Here is a 14592-nt window from a genome sequence, read left to right as displayed (position 1 = left end):
ATCCACCTGTCACTGTCTGGGTCATATAACTGTAATTCTGAACTGCTGTAATATTTTTGGCACTTATACAAAGCTCCAAGTTACACTAAGAGATTGAACTGAGATCCAAGATTAATATACTTTTTTTTTTAAAAAATGCAATATACATATTTACGGTACTCATTAAGGCCAATGGAAAAATACCATGGAAATTCATTTCAGCATGATTTTGCAGCCCTTATTTTTTAGTTAGAAGCATTTCAGAGGACATTCCACTGCATTTGCCATAAATAATAAGAAAAGTGTGGGGAGATAGTCATCATGAAGTATTGATTCAGAGATTGTTTTAAAGCACTAGTTTCCACATCATTTCTTCTTACGTGTCTGTCTGTTTATTTCCCCCTCACTTTCTCCATACCAGCCAACCTAAAAACTCACAAAAACAAAATGCTTTCAGAATGTCAAGACTCAGAACTTAATCTGAATTTTTATATGAAATATTCAGATAAACCAGAAATAACCTGGCTAAGGTTTCACTACTTTTAGCAAAGCATATAGTCATTAAGAAGGTAGGCGCTGACCCACCTTAAGCCTCTAAAATCAGAACATGGTTTATGTCATTTATGTCAAATGCACCTCAGAAAATGAAAGTTCTCTTGCACAAATGATGGTTGTTGTGCATTTAAAAGGTGAAATCTCTGAAAACATTTCTACATATACATGTACATATACGGATTACTGTTGTGTCTGAGGAGATGAATAACAAATCAGCATAAACCTATTAACATACCGAAGCTGAGTCTTTGGCCTGAAAACTGGAACATCTCAGCTCCTAATTTAGTTGGATAATGATTATTTATCATCAACCTTTAAATGATGTTCAACATTCAAAGGGCTTTGTTTCCCTCTTATATGTATATAGTTTATGTAAAAGACAGTACATTATCAATAGTACAACTTCACCTGGTATAACCACCGGATGTGATACTAAATTCACCAAAGAAATGCACAAGCATAATCCAGAGAAAATTATTCTGAGGGTTTTACTATACCATGTTGTAAGTTATCCACAGAATGTATGTCAAATAACTTCCTACCTAGATTTTAAGGTTACATGTTAAATTCTTGGTCTATGTAGAAGTTAAAACAAGGCAGACACAGACCCAAAATTGTTTCTTCTTCTTGTGTCCTTTTTAATTCAAAGACAAAACTCAGTATCTCACAAGTTTCTCAATCTTGCAAATTTCCAGCTGAGCAGACATTCATTTTATCCACTGATAAAAAAATATCTGTGATCTGATAAATAAAAAATTATCAAAGATTTTTTCGGAGACAAGTTAAGAAACAAACTAAGCTACCCCAGCTTAAGTGAAAGGCGAATTAAGCTGCTCTTTACTGTCATATCTCTGGAGCTCAGTGGGAGCAATAGAAGGGGTTATAAAGAAAACACTAAAAAGCATAGTAAGTAGGAGAAAGATGGTGACTCTAATTGGGGTCCAAGAAATTTCAATTTAATACTTCTAAAAATTAAACTTGGACCAGGTGGTATTGGATGAAGTAGTACCTAAACATCTCTTACTGAATCCCAGTGGTAACCTCATAGAAAACTGGGCTTGTTTCACTGCCAGGCAAGTGCCCAAACCCCAAGATATTGACTTCTCATTGGTGACAAATTCCTCTCTCCCTGTCCCACTCCTTTAGGACACCATAAAAATAAATTCTTCAAAGGGCTTTGGGGGTTCATCTACACTATGGGTTTCGTCTGGATCAGAGATGAATGTCCCAGCTCTCCCTTCTTACTTGATTTACATGTTGAAATGATCTCAAGGCAACTGGACCAGATTGCTTTCATATGAAACTAACCCCTAGAAGCTGCTTGCCAACTGCTAGTGGATGTTTAGTTCATACAACAAAATTAAAGCTACTGGGAAGTAAAAAAAATCCCTAAAATACCTACAATACGCATTATCAGCTTCTCAGCACCACTGCTTTGTTCTAGAGCTCTGTTTCTACTGATCTGATCTACTTTGTCAGTATAACCAGAGCTTCAAAGTGTTAAAATTTTATCTGGAGTTCGTTCAGTGCTGGATAGCATTTTGGATTATCAAAGCTTCCAAGCAGATTTCCTTTTATGCACATCCCTGAAATTTCTTTCTCATGCAACCCTTTTTGTGTACCTTAGCAATAATCTGACAACTGTTGGGTATTTCTTAACACTCCAATGTCTTTCATTAGTGTTCATGAAAAATCATTAGTTTTTAATCCTTTTAACTACAAGCTCTTTGTTAACATTGAAATGTTAGCAAGATAATAGTTATTTTAATTAAAAATTAATTAATCACACATATATTTTTAAAAAGGTAAAATCAAACACAAGCTAAAGGTAATGGCCAAAACAAATTTCTCCAATTTTTTTTTCTGTATTTTTATATGAGAGAGAAATTTGGAGGATCAAACCAGTTGAGGTATTCCCACATATTTATATGAAAATTGGTCTGGAAGGAACATACAGACATCACATTCTCTATGCTTAAACTCTACTATCGAATTATTCTTTGGGTCTGAGTAAAATCAACTCGAACAAATAAAATGAGTTGTGCCCAAGTCATTTTTGTTGAGGTCCTTAGGGTGCCTGAATCATCACTCTTCGGTAATCAGAGGTGTACAATTTTTGGCATTGATTATATAACACAGAAGCACTTACTGATCCTTCAATGCAGCTTTCTTGTTTTGAGCCAGTCATGCTTTTTTTTTTTAACTTGAAGTGTAGGGTGAGGGTCATAGACCTCAAATTTTTTACATTCAGACGTCAGATATCCCAATGCAATTGAGATAGGTGCTTTGCAAAGGAAAGGCATTCCAGAATTATAATCTAGAATCTTTTATCAGATTCAGTGGGAGAAACCTATGACCTGGCCTATGGATTTCTGCATTATACAAACAAGGTTTCTGGAGGAGAGAGCCTTCTTAGTGCTCTGAAGGACTTGAGTTCTCTAGAATTTTAAATTAATTTCTTAGTGCCATACCTGCGCTCTTTGTTTAAGAAGTTTTAATTTTTCGTAACAGTTGTAGATGAAATTCTCTTACTATAAGATTTGACTGCATGATGCAGCAGGATTGAGGACTTAAACTGACACTGCACATTAGATATTGCCACAGAATATTTACCTAAATGGGATTTCTGGGTATCACCTTCATTGTTTTGACAGGTTAGTGATTAATGAACATTGTTTCGCAACTTTTTGAAAGCATATGGTGCTGCACAGTGATATGTGCTGTGACTGATACTCTGCAGATATTTTCAAAAGTAAAGGAAGCTTCTTGTTGGAACTAAATGCTGCAATGAATAGACAGAAATGTTGTAGCTGAATTGAAAATTATCGGTTAGTTCCATAAGATCAAATAGAATAAATGCTTGTAATATTAGGAATCTAAAACCTCTATTTAAGTTGAAAAGGCTATACATAAAGTTGTTTTTGAATAGAGCAACAAATTATTATTTTTTATCTCCTTTATTGTTCTGAAGTGTTGTGTTTGCAGCACGTGCATCTATTTCAAACAAGGTCTGAGCATCTACCATCACTCTATAGTTGAACTTATTTCACGACCTACAAGACCAGACTTTTACAGCATAGACAATAGCTATCACTGGCAACACTAAATTCTTAGGAGAATGAGAAAGACTGAAGGGGTAAAAACCCCTTTTGCAGGTAAAGAGGACTCCTGGGAAGTTTGAGGTGTCATGGACAGTTTGGGTACCCTATGGGGAAAACAAAAAGAGAGTCTGAGAAGAAACACATAATCTTTCTTAATCTCAAGAAGATGCTTAGCATGCAGTTTTTCTATCAGGTAGCTTATTAAAGTTGAAAGGAAACACCAGACAAAATTTCTTTCCTCTCAAGAATATTTCCTGGACTTAATTTTGGTAACTAAACTTCTGTTTAATAATGCCCAGGGAAAGACTTTTGCCATACTGTATGATACTTGTGTTCTCAGTTATGAATGGAAAAACAAAGAGGATGTCAAAATAATTACTTGTGCACAACATGGTAGCTACAAGGAGAAATCCCCACTTTCATTCACACTAGGACAAAATGCAGATCCTCTAAGTATCTGTTACTGATTTCTTTCATGCCACAGTGATTCTCTTCTTGTTTAGAAAGAATGTCTAAATTATTATATAAAGATAGAAGGCAATAAAAACCTGCAGTTCACTTTGGCATAGAAGACTGGTTCCCCTGAAACAATAAATTTAGAGTATGAGTCATACAATAGACCATGACACTGTTTCTTCTGCAAAAGTTGGATCATATATGGGTGATAATATAAAAAGGTACTAAATGTTGAAATTAAAAATTGAGAAAGGAAACCTAGTGATACAACATATCAAAGCTATGCAGTAAATGACTGTTGAATGACTTGTGTAATCACTCAACTTCAGAATGTTAAAATTTTTTGATGTGGTGCCTTTAATCTTGCAGATAAAAAAATTATCCTTTAAAATTCTGTCTTACCTAACAAAACCATCATTAAGTAAGAAATCTTTAAGTCACTCAGGAAAGGTACTGTAAAATACCTTAAAATATCTAAGATATTTTCCATGAAAAATATTATATAGATGTGACTTCAAAACAAATGTGACTTCAAAATAAATGACAAGACAAGTTCTCTGATTTGGGTGTTTCATATGACAAGTACACAAGACTTTTGATCACAGCACAAAAGAACTTTTATTTAAGCAATGATTGAAGATGTGCTTTCAGTATTATCTGAAACCACAGTTTTTAAATTTTTCTATATAATGATCCTTTGATATCTCAAGAGTCTTGATAAAGGAGGTAATGACTGGGAAATTGGAGATAAAGACACTGAACTTCCTGTTCAAAAAGAAATTCTCAAGAAGATGCTTTTACTCTGATTCAAAGACATCTTACAGAAAAATTGTACTACCAGCTCTGAATTTTAATAATGAATAGCCATGCTAGAAGCTACTTTTGTCCGTTTCTCTTGTTCCTGGCAACTTTACATAATGCCAAACTTTTCAGCACATCAAAGTGAATACAAAATCTTGAAATACAGTGCAGTGTCATTGCTTGACTCTAGTAATGGAAATACTTCAACTGGACATTTTTATTGAAAAAAGATAGCAGGAAAAGCAAAAATAACATATTCAAAGATATTGCATGAACGATTACAACACTAAAGGAGTGGATCATGAGTCTTTTCTGGATTTTGCAAACTTTTTCTCCATAGAAGTCGTGAGTAAATACCTCAGATTTTTTCATTATCTTCTGCATAGATTACAGAAAAAAACCCCCAAACCATGCAGTTTGAAAAAGAAATCCTGAAGAAAAAAAAACAAAACTAAAAAAAAAAACAACCCAGCAAAATTCTCAGAAGGGATTTACACTTTAGATTTTCTAAATTTGTAAAAGAAATGTTGAAAACAACAATCCATTAAAATTCCATTTGTTTAGGTTCTTTCTGGAACTAATGAAAAAAAAGGAAGAAAAAGAAAGAAAAATATCTGTGTGGACTCTTATGGCTGTGGGTTTGTTGATGCATAAGCTTAGCATTAATCCTATGGTAATTTTATCTGCCTACCTGAGTGTCTGCCTTATAGCCCTATTGCACTTTCAGGATTCGGTTTTACGTAGGTCCAAGGCTTTGGAGATGAGCTGGGGGAGGAGTTTAATGGATGTCCTAATCAGCTACTGCGATTGCTAAAGGCTTCATATGTACTCAGAACTCCCAGGCTCAAGACGTTCACAGTGTGTTTAATGCCTTTGTACTCTTTCATAGCACAGTTCCCATAACGATGCAGCATGTGCTTGGTGGCAAAGTCCCTTCAGTAGCATGGAACGGACCTAGGAAGAAACAAAGCCCTTTCTTTTCAGTTGTGAAAAATAGTTGAGCTACTGCAGCAGGGTTACACAATCTACTTGCAGAGAGGAAAAAAATGGGCAGATACAGATTGCCTGAAACAATTACCCTGAAATTACATTACAGTCCAGGGAACATACTACAGGACAGGGAAGTAACTGGCAACTGCTATGCAAACATAGCAAAATTGTAGGAAAGGGAAAGGGAAAGGGAAAGGGAAAGGGAAAGGGAAAGGGAAAGGGAAAGGGAAAGGGAAAGGGAAAGGGAAAGGGAAAGGGAAAGGGAAAGGAAAGGGAAAGGAAAAGGAAAGGGAAAGGGAAAGGGAAAACTTTGGCCATTTTTTGAGTGCTGAATTAATACTTTATAACCCAGAACAGAGTTAAACTAACACAGTTTGAAAACATTTTGAAATGTTCTGAAAATATTTGAAATGTTAACTGTTTAATGTTAAACACTTAGCATCTTCTAGCAAAATCTGGCTGAGCATGGAGATTGAGGACACAGACATAACTTTGAACAAATATTTTCAGCACACATTGTGGAAGTGATAGTACTCATGATTTTAAATTCATGATGCTTGCACAGATGCCTCTTTGAATCCTGCAAAAGTATCATGGCACATAAAAATTATCTCTAGTGTTTGTGGAAACTGTGTTTTTATGTCTGATTGAGTGTTCAGTAACTGCAAAACTGACTATATCAGTGTTATAATTTTAATTTCCATTCAGTCCCCTTATAAACTACTTCTAAAGTCTGACTATGTGCATTGCTTTGTCAGGAAAAGTATCTCTACTTCAGCATTTTAACTATAATTAATGATGACATTCACCTTGATTGTTGCCAAGTTTATATTCCCTAAGAGATGGAACAAAACACACAACGTGTGAATTATTTATACTTCCATATGGAGGCTTATTGTTAATACTTTCTCAGTAATTCTTAAGCTTTGGATCTTAATGAGGAAATGTAGATCACTGGTGCATTTAGCTTAGAATATAAACAGAAGCATGTATCCAAAGAGACGAAAATGCTCTGATACTTCAAAAATGAACTATAAAGAAGCCTTTCTTCCTGTACAAATTGCTGTGACAGCTTTCAGAACACATCTACACATGAACCTAGATACTCTTCTCTGCTATGTAATCTTCCTTTGCACAATGACACACTGTCAATACTTTGACAAGGAACTTCCGTAAGTTTTAGAAAAATAAAATCTCTGTTGTCTTGTGGTATCCCTCAAATTCCAGACTCAAAATCATAGATCACAATCTATGATCTATATCAGGTTGAATGAATGATAGGATATAACTCTTTACCTTCTAAGTTATAGCCCTACAAAATAAGTCCATTTTCTTGGCATTTTTGATCAGACCTTTTATAGAACTCTGTACCCTCAGGCACACAATGTCATTCTTGGGACTGTCCTGTGCAGGACAAGGACCACAGATCTTCAGTGGTCCCCCTGGGTGCCTTCCAAGCTAGCATATTCTACGATTCTACGATCCTTCCACTACTTTCCATAAAAGAGGTTATAATTCTTTTCCCCTTCTATGTTTTCTTTTTTTCTTAAGTTTATTTTGTGCCTTTTCTATCCTTTTTGCACCTTGAATAATTCTCCTCAGCACAAAATGAAGATCCTCTTTTGATAATTGCAGATAGTGCTCCAGTTTTTCTTGCTCCTTATTAATAGACTGTCATAAATCAAACTCTGTAATCTATAAATTTGTGTTGGGCAAACGCATCGCTTTGCATGCAGTATTGTCTGTGTGATCTCATCCATTGCACTAAGCAGTATAAAGTAGTGATTTATTGGAATAGGGAAACCAAGTAAATTCCCTGTCTGGACTAATGTAATCGTTCCCTTCTGAAGGTTCAATGATTTCATGGTTAGTAGTTCTATCTCTTTTCCCTACAAATGCATGCAGATATCTAAAAACCCAGCAATCTTATACAGTATATATTTAACGTAATGAAAACATTTTCTTCACTCCATATTACCAAAACTTCATTTCCTGAATCAGTCAGGAAATATCCATGTCCTACATACATGTGCATGCCTTCCTGTCTGCGTACCTGGAAGAGTGAATCCATACATGTGAGAAAAAAAAACTATAATCCATAGACAAAGTAAAATTTATTCAAGTCATGTAATTCAGAGTAGCTAAAGACAAAACATATTGTACTGAAAAAAGCCTGATAGGCAGCTTTGTCTGTTGTGGTTTAGTCCAAAATACTCATTACTGTTTACCTTCTGTGAGATAAGAATTAGGAGAAACACAAAGCAGGCACCAAACTTGAAAGAATATAAAGAAGTTTATTAACAGACCTAAAAGAAGGGAAAAAAAAAAGTCATAAATCATACCATACCTTCAGAACACTTCTCCTCCCCCCACCTTTCTCCCTTCTCCCAGTGACAATGTAAAAAGACAGCCCTTGAGATGTTCAGTCTATTTACCACTTCCAAATAACCTTGTTCAGTCCATTTAGGAAGAGGAGTCTCTCTTAACCATGCTATGAAAACATTACCACAACGAGACAGCTGCCCAGGTTGGTTCTCTGCTCACATGTGAGTCCCTTCCCACGACTTGCAGCTTTTCCCACAACTGCTTTCGAGAGTCCACTCTTGAAGGTTTTTGGGTACAATTTTAAGGTTGAGCCATTCAGAAACAAAAGTTCTCTTCACCCATCTCTGGGAGCATTTCATCTCTAAGAACAGAGGCTCTTCTCCTTCCCTAGGAGCAAAGGGTCTTCCTCATCTTCATCTTTAGGACTATCTCTGGGAGCATCTCTAGGAACTGAGGTTTTCTCCTTTCCCATTTGGAGCCAAAGTCCTCATCGCTTCCATCTCTCCCTGTTCAAACTTCTCATGAAATTACAGCTGCGTCAGCATCTGCCTATCTCAGCGCAGGTGCTTTTGCTAACAAGTACAAGTTGAACGCTCCACCCCCCACACCTTCATGAAATTACAATGGGTACTCTGATAGATCATAGCTTTACAAGAGAATTTCAGCTTTAAGCATCTCCTCTTCTCCCTCAGGTTTTCAGCTCTTCACAGCACTAAAAGAGTTAATCTCACCTAGGCCTTGCAGCTGGAATGAAGCTTATCGCTGTTGCTCACATGACCTCTTCCGGACAGCGGTGCAGCTTCAGTTGAATCTTGGCTGCACTGGAGAGGGGGAGCCGCCCGTCTGCCCACAGCAGGGCTGTGGGGGGTTCTGTAGGTGGAACAGGGCCCATCGGCTCAAGGATGGCCGAGGCCAGGCCCGGCCTGGCCCAAGCAGGGCCTGGGCCGTGCCCGCTGGCCCCCGCACGGGGCCCGCAGCCACCTGTCCCAGCACAGAAAAGAGAGAGAGCTGTATGTGAGGGGGTTAGTCTATTCTTAAGTGTGGATCACAGAGGCGGTCACAATTTTAAGTGGCTCAAAGAACTGTCCATATTCAAACTGGCCAGCTGATAAGTTCTGTCAGGTCAGGTCACAGAGGAAGCTGTAAGCACCCCTTTGCAAGAACACCACTTCTAGGACTATGCTTGCTAACCCATGACATCTGTTTTAGGAGAAAATTAGGAGACAAATGTTATGCACATTAAGAACAATCTAAACACAGCACCATGTGCTTTATATGTCTTGATTGATGTCTGCAGTAATACAACTTGCACCTCCACATAAAATAAATAAGTATTGGCAAATTGTATGCTGCAAAATCTGTTAAGTAAATTGAACAAAGAACACAAAAATACATTAATTTCTGAAGATATTATTCCAGTACAGTCCCTAACTTCCTAAAAACACAGGAAGATTCAGTAAGAGACTATTAAGAGAGTATTTCTGTACACATTATCTGGCCTCAGAAATTATTTTCTCTTTAACTTGGCCGGAAGTAGCTTCATATAACCCAAGCTGGCTTTTGTACCAGGTATTTATTCCATGTAAATATTTTTCATTTACAACAATAAAAAGTGCAAAACAATAAATTGTTTCAGATAATAATTAAAATACACATGTAACAACATTTTTTATTTCAATTTTGCATTCCATTGAATATTCTGCTTATACATTAGAAAATATTACACAGTGGGACACTGTAATTGCTTAGTTTTATGAATTTCAAATATTCTCATTATTAAAAGTATGGTCTTTTATATACGTAAAGTTAGTAATAGTTGTTTCCTATACAAAGATTTAGGAAAACAAGTGAGCGAATGACAAGCGATTTGAAATTAATTTCTTGACAATCTTAGTTTTCTCATTGTAAATCCATATCTGTTGGACATGTGCATGGGGAAAAGCAGAACTTAGACTTAACTAGTCAAATTCTGCTACGCATTGCTCTGCTCTGAGAGTCAGTCACTCCCTGAAGTAAATTCATAATGTAAACTCTTAGCTGAGTACTGTTAAAATTTAATCAGATCATTATAATTTTGAACTTTAATGCTCTCATCAAATGAATGCACTTCTGAAAACACATCAGGTATGGTCTAGAATCTCTATTTAGCTTCAGTTTACAAACTCCAAATGCACCTTTTGAACTATTGCAGTTTGGATTGACTAATGATGCAGACTCTTTCCCTATAAATCTGTACTGAAGTTGGGCAACCAATGGAAACAACAAGGAAGCAATTCTTCAGTTTCCTGGCAGCACATTAACTTTACCATATGAAACGGTTACTGACATGAATCCATCACATGTTCTTAGCAGCAAATAAGCAAATAAGAAGGCAACATCCAGCATCTTTTCAGTCTTACAGAAAGAGTGAAATCAATTTGATTAATAAGAAAACACATAGCAAACCAAAAAGTTTGACAAGGTTTAGCAGTCCCACTGTGACTTCTGTAGTGCAGCATTCGCAGGACAACAACCTTAAATCATAATTAATTCAGTTGAAAAGAAAAGGTGCATTTTAGAATGCATTTTATTTTCCTCTCTTTTATGCTTCAGCCTACCAGAAAATTGAAATCTCTATCTCTGGCAGTTCTGTGGCACACTTCCAGCTTTATCTTAATGAAGAAGGAATTATTTTTGACGAAGTTCTGTTCTCCAAGTATCCCAAAATCCTCTAGTTCATTTACATGAGGTAGAGAGGAAAAGAAAGGATGGAAGGAAGAGCAGTGAAGCATACAAATATTACTCAAAAAGGATATAGAAAAGTGTTTTATGCAAGGAAAACATAAGTGTTTTATGGTAGAAAAGTATAGCAGAAAAGTAGAAAATCACATTTCCCTAAATGTAATGCTTGAAAATTCACCAGTTTATTCTTATATAAAACTATCAAATGAATAATAAGTGAATTTCACCAGTTTTGAAAATCAAATGAGAATAAGAGGAAGCTGGAGTTATAAATTATTTCAAATGAGAGTAAGTTTTTACAAACTGGCAACTGGTATTATATCCTGTCACAAGGCATTTTTTATTTCCTAAAAAAACCCAAATGCAAGTCAATAGCTACTACAATGAAAAATTCTTACTGAAATTTAGACAAATCCCTAAACTGACATGAGGGCTATGGGTTTCATGCAGGACATTACATAATCTTTCTAATATATTTACCAAAAGTCTTCATAGTACCATGTGTTCCTCTGATAAATTATGGAAAAAAGTACTGTGATGTCTGTGTTCAAAGAACATTGCTACTGAATGAACCAAACCAAACACAGATGCCTCAAGACCAAGCAATCAGGACAACAGTTACATCATTTTATCCTTTATGTCTAAGGGCTACTATTCCACAAATTATATATTAAATATTAACTATGTATGGGTGTCTTTAACTCCAGAAAAAGAATCTTACTGATACTATAATTAGCAATACCTCTTCATAAAGTGCTGGTAGAAAACAATATTGCTAAATCATGGTGGTTTAGCTTGAACAACAGCCAAACTCCCCCCCAAGCTGCATGCTCACTCCCTTCCCCAGTGTGGTAGGTAAAAAGTTTTCTTCTCCACAGACTGCAGGGAACTGCCTGCTCCACCATGGCCTCTTCAAAAGGCTGCAGAGGAACACCATCTCTTCCACGGAGAAACTCCTGCTCCTTTGCCTTTGATGTTTCTCTGTTGTTTCTCTCATTTTATTTCCTTCTCCTCTTGCTGCCCTTTCTTACATGCATGTGGTATTTTCTGCCCTTTCTTACATGCATTTTCCCAGAGTTGCTCCATATGCGGCTGATGAACTCAGCTGTCTCCTGTAGTGGATCTGTTGAAGAGAGAGCCGGCACTGACTGTCTCCAGCTTTGGGCAGCTCTGGCCATCTTCCCACAGAGGCCAGCTCTGCAGGGCCTCTGCTTCCAAACCTTGTAATCCACACCAATACACTTGGTAAAAGGCTCAAAAATATTGTAAACATGGTTCTTAATCCAGCTCTTTTTAAATCTTGGCATTTGTAGATTTTATCCCACAGGAACATAATTTGATGATCCACATTTGCATAAGACTACATCTATAAAACAAAAAAAAAAAGTCCAGAATTATATAAAAGCTCATGGAAATTATATCTGGACTTTGAATTTCTCCTATTTTCACTTATATGCTAAAAATGTTATACATCCAGTGAGCTAAAGAGAGGGCTTCAGTGGATCGATGCCATGTTTGTCCCTACTGGGTCCCTCGTGGACCGCTTAGGCGGCACTCTGCCAGCACCTACACGTGCACACGATCTCACCTTGGCAGGTGGTCGCGAACAGCAGCTCACATACACAGTCTGTGCACGAACCAAAGAGGCAAGAGGGGTTCTCTGCATCCAATTCCAAGGTGTTTAATGGCAACACCCCAAAGGGAATAGATGTAAGAACAAACAACTCGAAAGCCCACACCCATTTTATCCCGAAAACTCCCAAAGGCGGGCAGAGCATCCAAAACCAATAGTCTGAGGGCTAGGGGGTAGAGGCAAGGTTGAATGGCATAGCAGGGGCCAATGGGAAAAGGGATGGGAGAGGGAGAAGGCCAATGGCCAGCAGAATTTAGACAAAGGGAGAACTTTCTTGCACACTGCTGTAAGGAGAGACCACTTTTAAGGTAACTTGAGGGGTGTAAAGTGGATTTAGCCACCGCAACAGTGAGCTAAGCTTAAACTTTGACAATGATTATTTCTGTGTCAAATGAACAGTGACGGATTCCCAAACCTTTTTTGCAGTTTTCTGAACTTTCGATGGAATAGAATGTCTATTTGGAAAAGAGAAGCTAGGTTATTCAGTTATTCAGATTGTTCAGGATGTGTTTATAAAGCTCATTTTCTAATTATTCAGAAATTTCAAATTCACCAGAAACATTCATACTTACCTATGATACAGTTAAAATCTCTTCCTCAGAAAAAGAAGAAATCCATAGCAATGATTCTTCTCTTCAAGGGTGACTGGTCTGTTACTATCCAAGTTCACCATAACCAGGTGACACTGATTAAAAGCAAGAGTTGTTCTGCAGGCAATTTCCAATGTACTTCTTCACAGTTTTGCCACCAGTTTAGTTTCATGATTCCCAAGTTTACAAAAAAATCCATATAAGGTACACAGAGGCATCATATGGGAAGAGGGAGGTTTGGCAAAACTAAATTTTACCTCTGTACGCTTCGGAATTTTCCTTAATTCCTCTGTTTTGTTCTGATGGATTATGAGTATTCCTTGGAGTGTTTTATAATTGCTATACAGTACAGATCAAAGAATTTGTTATTTGTAACACATGAAATCACTCGTAAATGTAATTAAGCATCAACAACCTAATTTATTTTTTCTGATGTCAAATAAAACACAAACCCAAGTGATTTCAGTAAGAGTAGAAACCCCAAATCTTTTCATTGGGCTCAACTATTCATTTAATGATGTTTCATACAGCAAATTCTAGATTTCAAATCATTCATAAAATGTGATACTGCATGTTCTTATTTCAGATTTATTTCTTTTGTTTAAAAAATTAAAAGAATAATCACTTTTATTTCAGCCTCATAAATTCCACTTTGATTTTCATGGAGCCAAACAGAAAGGTGTCCTGTCCTAAAGCACTGTAAACATCAACATCTGGGATACCATAATGACATCAGATTAATTTTTTATTATGTTTTGTATGGTTTAAGGGAAACAAATTCTGGTTTAAAAGCAAGATTCAAGGATATTTTTATTATTCAACATTCTCCTATCAAAATAGGAGATATGCACTCAAAACTTCAAAATGTACAAAATAAAATCTACAAGCTTAAACAAACCTATACAAACAAACCATATAAAATTATCTACAAAACCATCAAGAAATCTACAAATAGAAATTTAAGAAGAAAGAGTATTACATGGTTAGTGTCCTAAAACTTTAGTGTGAATCCAGCAGGATAGTTCAAGTTATTTGTTGGCATTTTGCCATTTCTTAAGGCTGGAAAAGATGAAATTTTAATTTTCATAATAATAATTTTTTATCAATTTTATTCTTGTAAAGTGTATACTTTTGATTAAACTAAGACAATAATAATGTTACTACTTTGCAAGTACAACATTTGAATATGCCCATAATGCAGAGAAGAGTTAGAGCCATAGAGAGGTTATTAACATAAATTGCAATTATGAAACTGATTGTCATCATTTACGACTCTTTTCAAATTACTTGACAGATTGTCATGGGAAAATTAGTTATGCAAATTTATTAATGTTTATGCAAATTGTTCGACTTCAAGACTGAAGTAAGACTATGGATCCAATACCCTTCAGCATGTACTGTGAAAAGCAAAGGATACTCATTTTACTTAAACTTATTTGAA

This window comes from Corvus cornix, chromosome 2 (assembly GCF_000738735.6).
Source record: "Corvus cornix cornix isolate S_Up_H32 chromosome 2, ASM73873v5, whole genome shotgun sequence".
NCBI classification, from domain to species: Eukaryota; Metazoa; Chordata; class Aves; order Passeriformes; family Corvidae; genus Corvus; species Corvus cornix.
This window is presented reverse-complemented; position numbering follows the sequence as displayed.